At 40.2% G+C, this 11647-nt stretch overlaps 1 protein-coding gene across 4 annotated transcripts in view; it reads left to right on the forward strand.

The window, feature by feature from the left end:
* The first annotated feature begins 3771 nt into the window (after nt 1–3771).
* Nucleotides 3772–11647, forward strand: part of UBE3A (ubiquitin protein ligase E3A) — a 65576-nt gene continuing 57700 nt past the window's right edge. The window contains exon 1 of one of the 4 annotated variants that reach the window (XM_004693069.2): nt 3772–4344. The gene's annotated coding sequence lies outside the window, so the exon portion shown is untranslated. The remainder of the gene's footprint in view (nt 4345–11647) is intronic. The other 3 variants (XM_012732720.1, XM_012732722.1, XM_012732721.1) reach the window with 3 other exon arrangements.

Consider the following 11647-nt stretch of genomic DNA (forward strand, 5'->3'; position numbering starts at 1 on the left):
GAAGCTGCCCCACACACAAGTCGATGCTGGCTCTAACACATGAAGTCCTCAAGGACCCACCTTGTTGCTCTGGAACCCCCCCAATATAGCTCACCGTCATGGCCACATTTCAACCATGAGAAAGGGCCACAAGAAAAGGGCACTGCATTCCTGTTAGAGTATGACTAGAAGTCACACATTTCTCACATCATATCTCACTGGCCAGAACATAGTGACAAAACCACACTTCAAAAGTTTATTATGGGCAATTATGTGCCTGTCCAGACATTCCATTGTCATGAAAACAGATTATACATTATCAGGGGTAACTAGAAATCAGTCTTTAGTACAGAGCTATAGTCGCCACAAATTTGACATTTTCAAAAGCCAGTTCCTGTTTGTCCTTCCAAAACCTGTACCTCTTCAGTTATTCCTATCTCAATTAATAATGGAAAATGTGACAAACTCAGCATTTCCATTTTAGATATGTTTTGTTTTGAGGTTCCTGTAGAATATCCAGTGCAACTTTCCAAAAAGAGGCTGAAAACCAGTGTGTTAAAGTTTCTGAGTGAGGTCAGTGTCCAAATTTGTATGTGATCCCTTACTGAGACATAGGAGAGATAGAGAATGGAGGATGACAGACCAAGGGAGGGGTTTTCGGAAGCAGTGGTTAGCACTGTGCAAGGCTGCAAAGAGATCAGAAACCATGCCAATTGAGAGGCAACCTTTGGATTTAGCCATTATGCCATCACTGACATTACTGAAAGCACTCTATATATAGTGAAATGGGGGCAAATACTAAATGTCAGTAATTGAAGAGAGGCTTGCAAGGCAATGGCAATCCAAACACATAGCTCTTCTGAACAGAAGGGACAAATTAGTAGAGGGAAAATTAATGAATAGGTAGGGGGACGAACGGTGAGTAATAATCTTAAGGGAACCCCATTCCCACTTTTCGACCCAAATAAATTAGCTGTAGGAAGAAGAATGACTCACACTTTAAGAGACCGGGGGAGTGTAAATTTAGGATCTATAGGGATAAGAGTGGGCAATGGGGAGGAGTTCAACTTGAACTATGCAATGCTAAATAATGATATAGAAAATATTAATTTCACTATGAAATGAAAGCAAGTGCTCAAATATGTCATTTTGTCATAATGTTGATGAGAAAAACTCAATCCCTGCCTATACTGAACAAAACAAAATTACTTGGCGTCCAGTTTTGTCAAGTGCTTGCTGCCTAAAGTTGCAATTTCCAAGAAGATATCCACGACATTAAGAAAGGACTTAATACACTACTATTATTAAACATTAACCTTTATTGAGCACTTATACACCAGGCAATGTTCCTCAGGAAGCTCATTTTGCTTTAACAATAATTCTGAATACTGAGCTACTCAATTATTCTCTTCCAATTGAAGCAACCTGAAAAATAAGCAGTAACTTCATCCTGACATAGCTGACTCTTTATCTAGACTGTACTCTCAGCTGATGCCCAATGCCTGGTCCTTAATAAAATTGTTTTTGCATTTTGATTCATCAGCTATGACTCACTCCAACAGAGAAAAGTGAGCATCTACACAGCCCTGTCACAAAACCAACTTCACCAGCAATTTGGGGCAAGACGTTTCATTAAAAAGAAGTTTTATGAATCTTGAAAGATGTATGTTAGTAGGTAATCCCATATTCACTGAACTGTTGGGTACTCAAAAATTAAGTGTCCACACTTTTACAAGTGTAACTTCCTATTGGACTGTGAATTACTGAGCTAGGGATTACTGATTATTGATGTTGTTTTCCAATTCTGGGTAAACAGAAGTTGTTCAAGGAATTAATGCACTGCGCTAAAAAAAAATTAAACTGCTTGTTTTACTTTATATGTAAGTGTATTTATTAGAAACCATAGACTAGCCTGAAAATGATTCTGCTTACTTAGATACTAATTTGTTTTTCAGGGAAAAGACACTTGAGGAAAAATAGGGAAGAAGAAATTTATTCATAAAAGTATGTATGTAAGGAGGTGCTATTCTAAGGATTCCTGACAACATTCATGCAATTTTTACTAGCAAACATTTAGAAATGTGAAACTGGATAAGAAAAAAGCCCAGTGGATTCCTGAATCAAATCTAGTATTGTTGCCACACAGAAAAATAACATTTAATTATAAATGAAATAAAAGGGCTATGGGTAATTTTTCAAGATTCCAAGGAAAAATTAAGACACTCTTTTACCTTAGTAAAGAGCTGGATTGACATTCTGACATTTAACTAAGAGCAGATTATTTTTCTACAATCTTTAATCTTTCTTTTCTGCCACATTTTGATACACCAGGTTTTCATTTATTCAGACAATTTCTGTCAGAGGAGGTAGACTAGTTAAATGTATCTTTATAAAATACAATTTGTAACATTTTCCCTTACAACAAAACAAGTCTTCAAAGTTTTTTTATTCTCACTTGCTTATTTTGATCATATGCAAAGATAAATGATTAAAGGACTGATTTTAACTAGTCTCTTCCATAAAGCATAACTACAAAAGTTTCCAAATAACCTTATGTAAGGTGGTATAAGAATGAAAAAAAAAGGCAATAAACTCTCTTAAAATAAAACTCTCCTTACTCTCTTCCGAAGAGCTGATTTTATACTGTGACTTATCACCAGTTGTCCTTAAATAATTTAAATTGGTTATCATAGGCAAGCGGATTAAAAGCACTTTTTATATATGTGTGTGTACACACACGTGTATATATGTACACACACATATATACACATACACACACGTATATATACCCTTGACTATATAGATGTTCTAAGAATGCAGCTTCATGGACTGCTATGTATTTGCTGATATAAATGGTTTGGATACCAGATCAATGGGATCTCATATAGTGTTACATATAGTATTAACAGTATTTACGGGCTTATCAGTAAAGTTGCAAGACCTAAGACTACGAATTATTAGTGGTTCCATTACAGCTGTGTTACTAGGTGTCAAAGAACAATTTAAAAATGCCTTTAAATAAAATGGTGGCCTTAGAAATAAATACGAAGACGCGAGGCTTTAAAGGGGTCCAGTTGTCATATGATCAAAATGACCGTCTATTCAACTGGGGCTAACCAAGAGCCCACTTCATTATTCTCCTTCAAACTAAGGACTGTCACATCTGCAGGAGCCGGGCTTTTTACCTTCTCGCAATCTAGTGACAACATCATGAGTTGGCTAGCGGTCTAAGCAGATGACCTTGGGCCCCAGAAAGACGGTTCGAACTCTCGAGCTACCTCCGCAATGTTTACAAAGGCAGCTCGGTGCAGAAATGGATGGGACTGTAGGTTCCCGCCTTGGGGTTGGGGGTTATTTAAACCACCTCGGTCGACTTTCGGAGCCGATCCGTCCCCCAACAAAATCGGAAGCGTTCCCGCACGCTGCTGCGCTGGGGTCGATCGGGGGGGGGCTCTCCAACACTCCTGGTGGCTCCCGGACGTTTCCGGAGCGGACCCTTCTCTCGGTTTGGCCACAGAGCGGCCAGGCTGAAAAAAGGAGCTGTTTCTCTTGCCCGACGCCAAGATGGCGCCCAGCCCTGGTGGGATTCCGAAGAGCTATGGGCTACTTCCCCTTCCCAACGGCCCCTGCGCCGTCGGCGACGGGGAGCAGGAGGAGGGCGGAGCCGGCGAGGGCGAGCGCTGCGCCTCCTGTGCGCACCCGCCCCGCCCCTCGTCCCTGCGTCCGGGGCTGGAGCCCTCGTCCGGCCCGGCGGCGCGCGCTGCCTGCCGGGATACTCGGCCCGCCCAGCCAGTCCTCCCGTCTTGCGCCGCGGCCGCGAGATCCGCGTTTTCCCCAAGATGGTGGCGCTGGGCTCGGGGTGACTGCAGGAGACGACAGAGCTTGAATCCCTTTCGCCAGAACCTCGACACACCGCCCTCCGCTCGCTCGCGCACCCCACCGCCGCGTAGCCATCCGCCGGCCCGGGTGCCCGCCATCGCCGCCACCGCCGACTTGCGCTTCACTTTTGCCGACCCGGCTTTCTCGGCCACAGGCGGCGGTGCCTCCCTCGGCTCCTCCTCGGTCCCGTGCTCCGAGCAGCTCGCACCCTAGCCCCGGCCAGGCGGGCCTCGCAGCCCCCCGGTGTGGATAGACAGAGACAGAGAGGCGGCTGGCGACAAGCGCGGGGTTTTCTGCGGCCCCGTCGCCCCCTTTCCCGGTCTTGGTCTCCGGAGAAGGAAGCGCGGGTCCCGCATGAGCCCCGGCGGTGGCGGCAGCGAAAGGGAACGAGGCGGTGGCGGGCGGAGGCGGCGGGCGAGGGCGACGACGACCAGTGAGGCGGCCGCTGCTGCGAGGGCCGCAGCCCAGGTGCGGGGGCGACGACAGGTCAGTGTGGCTGCCGACGGGGCCTGTGCCAGGCAGGCCGGGCGGCACCTGCCTTCGTCTCCTCTGTCGCTCGAACCCCCCTTCGGGGCCGGCTCAGGCGAGGGTAGGGACGCCCCTATTCCTGCGGGGCGAAGGTTTGGGGGTGCGTGGCTCGGAGGGGGTGGGTGCCAGCAGCAGGCCTTTAGTGGCAGCCACTGCTGCTGCCGTAACTGTCAGTCCTGGCTGGGCGCCGGAGGGAGGGTTTTGTCGCCCGCGGGGACGCGAGCGGGCCCGGGGCGGGGCGTGCAGGCCGTCCTCCGAGCCTGGCTGGCTGGTGGCGGGGCCTGCCTAGGCCCGAGCTGGGGAGGGCCGGCCTTCTCCTTCCCCGGAGAGCCCTTTCTCTGTATTTTCGAGGCTCGGGCCCTCTAGGTGTAGAAAGGCTTAAACGTGTAGTGTGGTGGGTTGGGGTTTTGGGGTGCACTGCTGGGGAGGGGAGGCGGATGAAATGGTAAATCGAGCCCAGGGGCTGTGCTCACAGATTACTCATCCGGATTCTAAAACCAAACGTGAGCCAGAGAAGCTGCTCAAGGCAAACCTGCAAACAGTGGGGGTTACCCCTTCTCCCCGCCCCCCTTTTAGTTTGAGAAAATGAACACTTGCCTCGTCACGGTGTGGAGGGTTTTGGTGGTAAAATGAGATTTGAACGTGGTAAATGGTTTAGTCCATGAAATTGTTAAAAATAAATGTAGACGCTGTTTGATTGCGCTTAGAATCCTCGAGAGATGATTTAGTGTCTTTTTTTTTTTTAAACGTCCTATGGCATACTAAAATAGAAACGTTACAAAACCTCTTTGGGATTTTATTAAGTGGCTGGGGTGCTATTGAAAATATAAACCAATAGCCTACGGGGTTTACAATCCAAAAATTACCTCAATCCATCATGTAGGAATATGGATATGACCCATAATTTTGGGTTAATCCAGTGCCCGTAGTATTGAGAGAAATAGATTATTCCAGAATATTTAGGGAAGGGAGATGGAGGCTTGAGGTGGAAATCATCTAAGATTTAGAAATAATGTTTAAAAAGTCATGTGTTCAGAACCACTGTACTACCCAGTTAATCATGAATGAATTGGGCATGCAGGATAAGTGTGTTTACTTCACACCTCTTACTAGTAAGTACCCTTAGAAGATTATTTTGTAGACTCTGTCAAAAAGCTTAGAATTTAGGCAGATTAAAAAGTTTTGTCATGAAATAAAATAACTTTGAGATTAGATCTTGCTTATAATCCTGAGCCACTTACCACATTTTTTAATGAAGCAAATAGAGTTTTCATGATGGTGTTGATAAGCCCAAAGGTAAACCAAAAGCCACTTAAAGAAACTAATAAGCATGATTAAAAACATGATATAGCTTGAATAAATGACTAGATAATTAGAATGTAAACTATGAAAGTCTTAATTGAGTCAGTATTTATTAAGTAGCTTTGGTGTGCCAAGAATGTACAACAAACATCCTCTGGACATTTGTCCTGTTCCTCAGGAATTCAGCCTTACAAAGATACAAATTACAGTGTTTTGATACCTTTTCAGAGGTTTATGTAAACTGCTTTTATTTGATCTCTCAAATTCTCTTTTCATGGTTCAAAAAAGTAGAAGTCCTCGATAAAAATATCAGGAAGACACATTCTTATTCCATTACTCTAGTTCATTTAACAGGACTTATTGTACACCCAAGGTGTCTTTGACACTAGTTTAGTCAGTTGTCACTCTCAAATTTAAGGTCATTTCCACCCCTACACCTCAAAATACACTCTTCCCAAAAAACAAGCCTGTAAAAATCTGCTGTTCCTCCCAATGTGCAGTCAGTAAAATGATCCAGAACAGTTGATCATATCTCAGTTTTCCACCCCCAACCACTTTAAATGATACATTGTCAGTTTTCTTAAATGACTACTAGTTATGTTTTCTGTCAGGTTGCACAACTTTTGTTTAGTCTCATACTTGTGTAGGTAAAATGTGGAAACATCACATTAAACATAAGCAATTGTAAAAAGATAGCTTCCTGATATTTATGAGTGAAGATAAATCTTAGATGATCTTTTCATGGCGATTCAGGGTAATAGAGTTATGGTTGATTTTGATAGCCCTCATTCTCCCCCCCCCCCCATGTAGCAATAAAAAAATAAAAATCAAAGACATATGTATAGTAAAAGTAGCTTTGGAATTTGTTCCTGCTTTAGAATTATTACCCTAGTTGTAGTTGTGTAACCCTGACAAGTTACTTTATCTCGAACAGCAATTGACAAATCTACAAAATGTAAAGACTAAAATGGGATGGAATAGTGAAACTGATACAGAGTTGCTGTGAGTATTCAAATATGGAAAGCACCTGACACATAGGTAACTTAGTAAGTATTTTTCTTAGAAGTCTGCCTAGTTTTTTTGAATCCTCGCACAGCACCTTGTGTGTAGTGGACTGTGGTGTGTTATCCTTTCCATTATTAGTTTCCCAGCATCCCCACCTACTAGTTATTAGCTCACTCTTTAAGGGCAAGGACTCTTTTGTTTACTAGACAAATGTGTTTCCAGTATATAGTTAAATTGATTATCAGTAAATAGTCAACAACATTTATTCGTTACCTTTTTTGAATACTCTGAGCTGAGCTGAACTGAGCTAAGTTAGGTTATGGACTACAAATCCCTTCCACATAACATGATTTTTTTGTGAAACCTGCCACATAATGAAGTCTCCTTCTCCAGTGCCCTTAGAATTTGAGGGCTGTTCTGTGGACTCAACACCTTTCACCCCCAATTGCTACTGTAAAGAACATTTTACCCCTTTTTGCAACTGTCTGGCACCTACCAGATACTTCATCTTCTGGTTGTATATTCTCAGATTTTAAAAACTGAGTATGACCATACTTGGTGGTAGTCACTTTATTCATTTTACACATGAGGACATTGAAGTGGGAAACTTGAAAGTGGTTTTCTTGAAATCATTCAGGTAGCAAGAGCCAGAATCTGAGTCACTGAAAATGAGCACGTGTTCTGCCCAGAATAGTTACTCTGCTTTGTGATTACCTGCCCACCTTTTTTGAATGAGTGTTTTCTACACTGTTGACAGGAGGCAGCTTTCACAGGTTCCCATCCATGGAGCTTTTCTGATCATGGCAGTAAGTGCAGGAAATGAGGCCTCCTTGTCTAGTAAAAGAAAGAAGGTAGAACTGCAGTAAATAGAAACTAGTGCTAATCTACAGATTTCTGTACCCAAACATGAGATGTTTGAAATACTTAAGTGATAAGTGTCATTTTTAATGAAATGACTGATAATTTCTTTACCAACATTTTTATTTAATATTAGAAATATCACTTATTGTGCTTTCATTTGAGATACCTTTAACAAATAATGAATACCACTATGGATAGATAAGTCACAAAGATTATTAAATGTAAGCCATGTTTGAGAATAAAATAAAGCTAGTACTTGTTTTTTGTTAAATACCACTGTTTGCAGTTGAGATTCAGCTGACAGTTATTACTGTTTGATCCTGAGCTTCAGCTGTGAACTCCCTGAGATTATTTTAAGTTCTTGAGAGTCTGCACAGTTTCAGTGAACACAAGCCACCAGTAACCATTGATCTGGTAGAAGTAGCTCTAACTTTGGTGCAATATCATGGGCTCATCTTTTCTAGCTTCCCAGTTGATCATTAGCAGATCATTTTACTTTCTAAACCTTTTTTCTGTCACATTAGTGTGAGATTTATGTTGCCTTCTCCAGAGGGTTATAGATTTCAATGCGATCATTCTCAAAAAAGTGAATTAATACTGAGTTATCACTGATTTGCCCAAGAAAACAAAGTTAGTGGCATACAGTTGATTAGAACCTTGATACATTTTCATGCTTTTCTCTATTAACATTTTTAACCTTTTTGTGAAAACATTTGGGAAATATTTAGTGTGTTACTGTAAATTTGGTAATGTCAATTGAAATAAATAATGATTTTAGTAGTGATGATGTTAACTATTTCTTATTATTGCTAATTATTGCCTGAACTAATAATTATTATTAATCCACTTCACTAATAATCCATATTAATCTAAAGTTAAATCCTTTCTGTAATTTTTCTTTACATTTGATGTCTGTAAATTTGATAAATGACAAATGAATCATAAGATTGAGTGAAAGTAAAAGATTTTGGAGGCATAGACCCTTACTAGATGATTATTACTGAAATTCAATTCTAGGAAATCTGCTGGAATCTCCTGTAAGACATTACTTGTGGATCATAGAAGAGAATCCTATTAAACTCAGTATCTTTGCTGCAGCTACAAGCCTGGAGGTGTATATGACCCCTGAACACTTACACAAGTAGTGTCAAAATCTTCCTTAAATGAAACTCGATTAGCTAGAGTGGCATCTAATTTGGTGACCCTTAACAGCTCATTGTGTTCTAGAAGTTAATTTTTTTCTGTACCCTTTACGATCAGTTGAGGTTAGTCCAGCACAAAGCCCTTTATAACACTGAAATAAAACATGAAAAACATTGACCAGTCTGTTTGTGGTATGCAGATTTGTAACTCTCTTTAGTTCTTACCATTGTATATGCTATTCAATAATTCAGGAATTTCCTTTTCACATTTGAGATGAGTAGTGCTGCGTGCAAATTACATAGCTGGGGGCTGAGTAAAGATGCTACCAGTACTGTATCTCTACATGTCCTTTTCATTTGCTGATTTGTCTCCATTTGACTAAAGGGACAGTTCAATCATTTCAGTCTTATATTGAGTACGTACACTTGTACCGCAGCAGCCTTTCTCTTGAATGTGAGAGGTAGTGTTTGAATTAATTGCCCTGTGAACTGTAGCTGCCATTCTGATTAATTTGTTTTTATATTCTTTGTGATGCAGAATAGATTCTGAACACCTCCCCCACACCCACCCCAATATACAGACAGTACAGAGAATTTGATAATAGACGTATAGGCTATCCAGATGGACAGATGTCACAATTTATCATTTCCCCTGATAAAACTCTGGTGTTCTTTTATCCTTGGATGATAACTTTTAGCATGCAGCTATCACTACAGAATTTCTTAATACTGCCAACAAATACTTTCCTATCTTTTATTAGATATATAATAATCATGATCTTTTGAAGGGAAAGGATGAAATGCCCAGCTGCCTTTTCTATATAAAACTAATGGATCATACGGAGAAATATGCAGCGCATGAATGATCATAATACTTTTTTCTAAGGAATTTATTATGTGTATATACATGTCAGTATTGATGACCATAAGGTGTGCTATAAGTAAGGATATTAAACATAGCTTTGCTAAATAAAGTTTTTGTTTTGGGAATTGAAAAAGATATGTCTTGAACATCTGTATGTGACATGTACTAATTGATAAGTACATACTATTTCACACAAACATGAATTGAGTAACATTTTCCTTTTCTAACTTTCTGTAGTGAGATAAGTGTCATGTTCCATATATGCGATAGAAACTGTGCTGTTTAATATAACACAAATTTAGAGCTTCTAAGAAATGAAAAGGTTCCCTAATCTCTTAAGCTGCTTCTTCTAGATTCAGTTTCTTACACATTTTCCTGTGTTTATAATATACTGCTGTTGTCTAAATATTTATCCTCCAAAATTTGTATGTTGAAATTTCAGTGCCCATTATGATGGTATTATTAGGTGTGGGGCCTTTGGGGGGAGTAATTACATCCTGAGGGTAGACTCTTGAATGGGATTAGTACCCATAAAGAATTCAGAGCTCTCTTGCCTGTTTTGCCATGTGAGGACCCCACCAGAAGACTCCTTGCTATGAACCAGGAAATTGGTTCTCTCCAGAAACGGAATCTGCTAACACCTTGGTCTTGGATTTCCTAGACTCCAAAACTGTGAGAAATAAATTTTTATTGTTTATAAGCTAACCAGTCTATGGTATTTTATTAAGGCAGACTAAATGGATTAATATGTATGTTAAACATGTTTAAAGGGCAGGGAGAGAAAGTAGAATTTTTTTAAAATGATGGATAAAACTTGGTAGGTAAAGAAGGGATGTACTGTGTTTGACAAAAAGCAAGTACTTCTTGAAAGTTGCTTAAAGTGTTGAAATGAGAACATTTAAGTATCAGTATGTTAAAGAAACTGAGCAAAAGTTAGCCTTTTATACACATAAATTTGATTTCTGCATTTCAAATCATTAATTATTGCTCAGTGTACTGTAATTCAAATTAGTTTCAAACTGAGAAAGTGAAACCTTATGGTCTCTTTTAACTCAGTAGGGCATCAACCCATCTCCACCCCCCTCAGATTTTCATCTGTTGGCTTAAGTGAAAGATAAGGAGGGAGGCAATTAGGATTAGATGCATTCAAAACTAGGGAGTAGGAACATTGAAATAATTTCTTTCTCTCTGACTTGAAGATTACATGAGAACATCAAGTGCTTGGGTCCCTTTTTCCATGTATAGTTTTAGGTATTTGTAAGTGCTATATGAGCTAACTTAAACTTTATAGTTCAGGCCTATTTTAGCTGTCTGCTATGCTCTCATTGAACCTGTCTTGATTAGGAACAAATCTCTAAGCTTCAGAATTTCAAGTGATTTTCATTCTTTCTTTTTTGAGATTCATTTGTTTATGCATACAGAACTGGGGTATAGGCCAGAGTAATAAGTAGTGACTGGATTAGGGGTCATCTTGGAGACTAGGCCAGTGACCTTTGATAGTCCCACTTTACTTACCTATGCCTGTGCTGAATTTGTCAGTACGTTCCTAGGAGGAGTGTGTTTCTATTTCACATGTTTCTAACTGATACTTTAGACACTGAGAGATGTATTTGAAATTCCAATGACTAGTAGTTTATATTCCTCGTTTTGTTTTGTTTTGTTTTGTTTTATTTGGTAAAGTGAGTAGTTTGGATTAGATGGCTCCAAACTCATTTTCAACTTGGATTTTTTACAGTTTTTTTAATGCTACAGTAGATGATATAGTTAATATAGTAAGTAACAGAACCCAGAAATGTGAGTGTAGTTAATTTTGATCTGGGAAGTAAATGTAGTCTTATAAATTTACTTATAGTAGTCTTGTTTCCTTCCCCCAACCTCAAGTCAGGTCTCATAGCTTGTTTATATATATAAATGTATCTAAGTGATATATACATTGTTAATTTTTTTATTTAATACACAGTTCACCAGCATGCTCTTTTTAAAACTCACTGTTTTTTTAATTATTACAAAAGTTTACGATTGTAATCCCCACCGGTTTCCCATCACCAAATCACCCGTGTGCCACCACCATAGTCCCGTGCATTCC

The sequence above is a fragment of the Condylura cristata genome, unplaced genomic scaffold (assembly GCF_000260355.1).
Source record: "Condylura cristata isolate star-nosed mole 26May11 unplaced genomic scaffold, ConCri1.0 scaffold00035, whole genome shotgun sequence".
Taxonomy (NCBI): domain Eukaryota; kingdom Metazoa; phylum Chordata; class Mammalia; order Eulipotyphla; family Talpidae; genus Condylura; species Condylura cristata.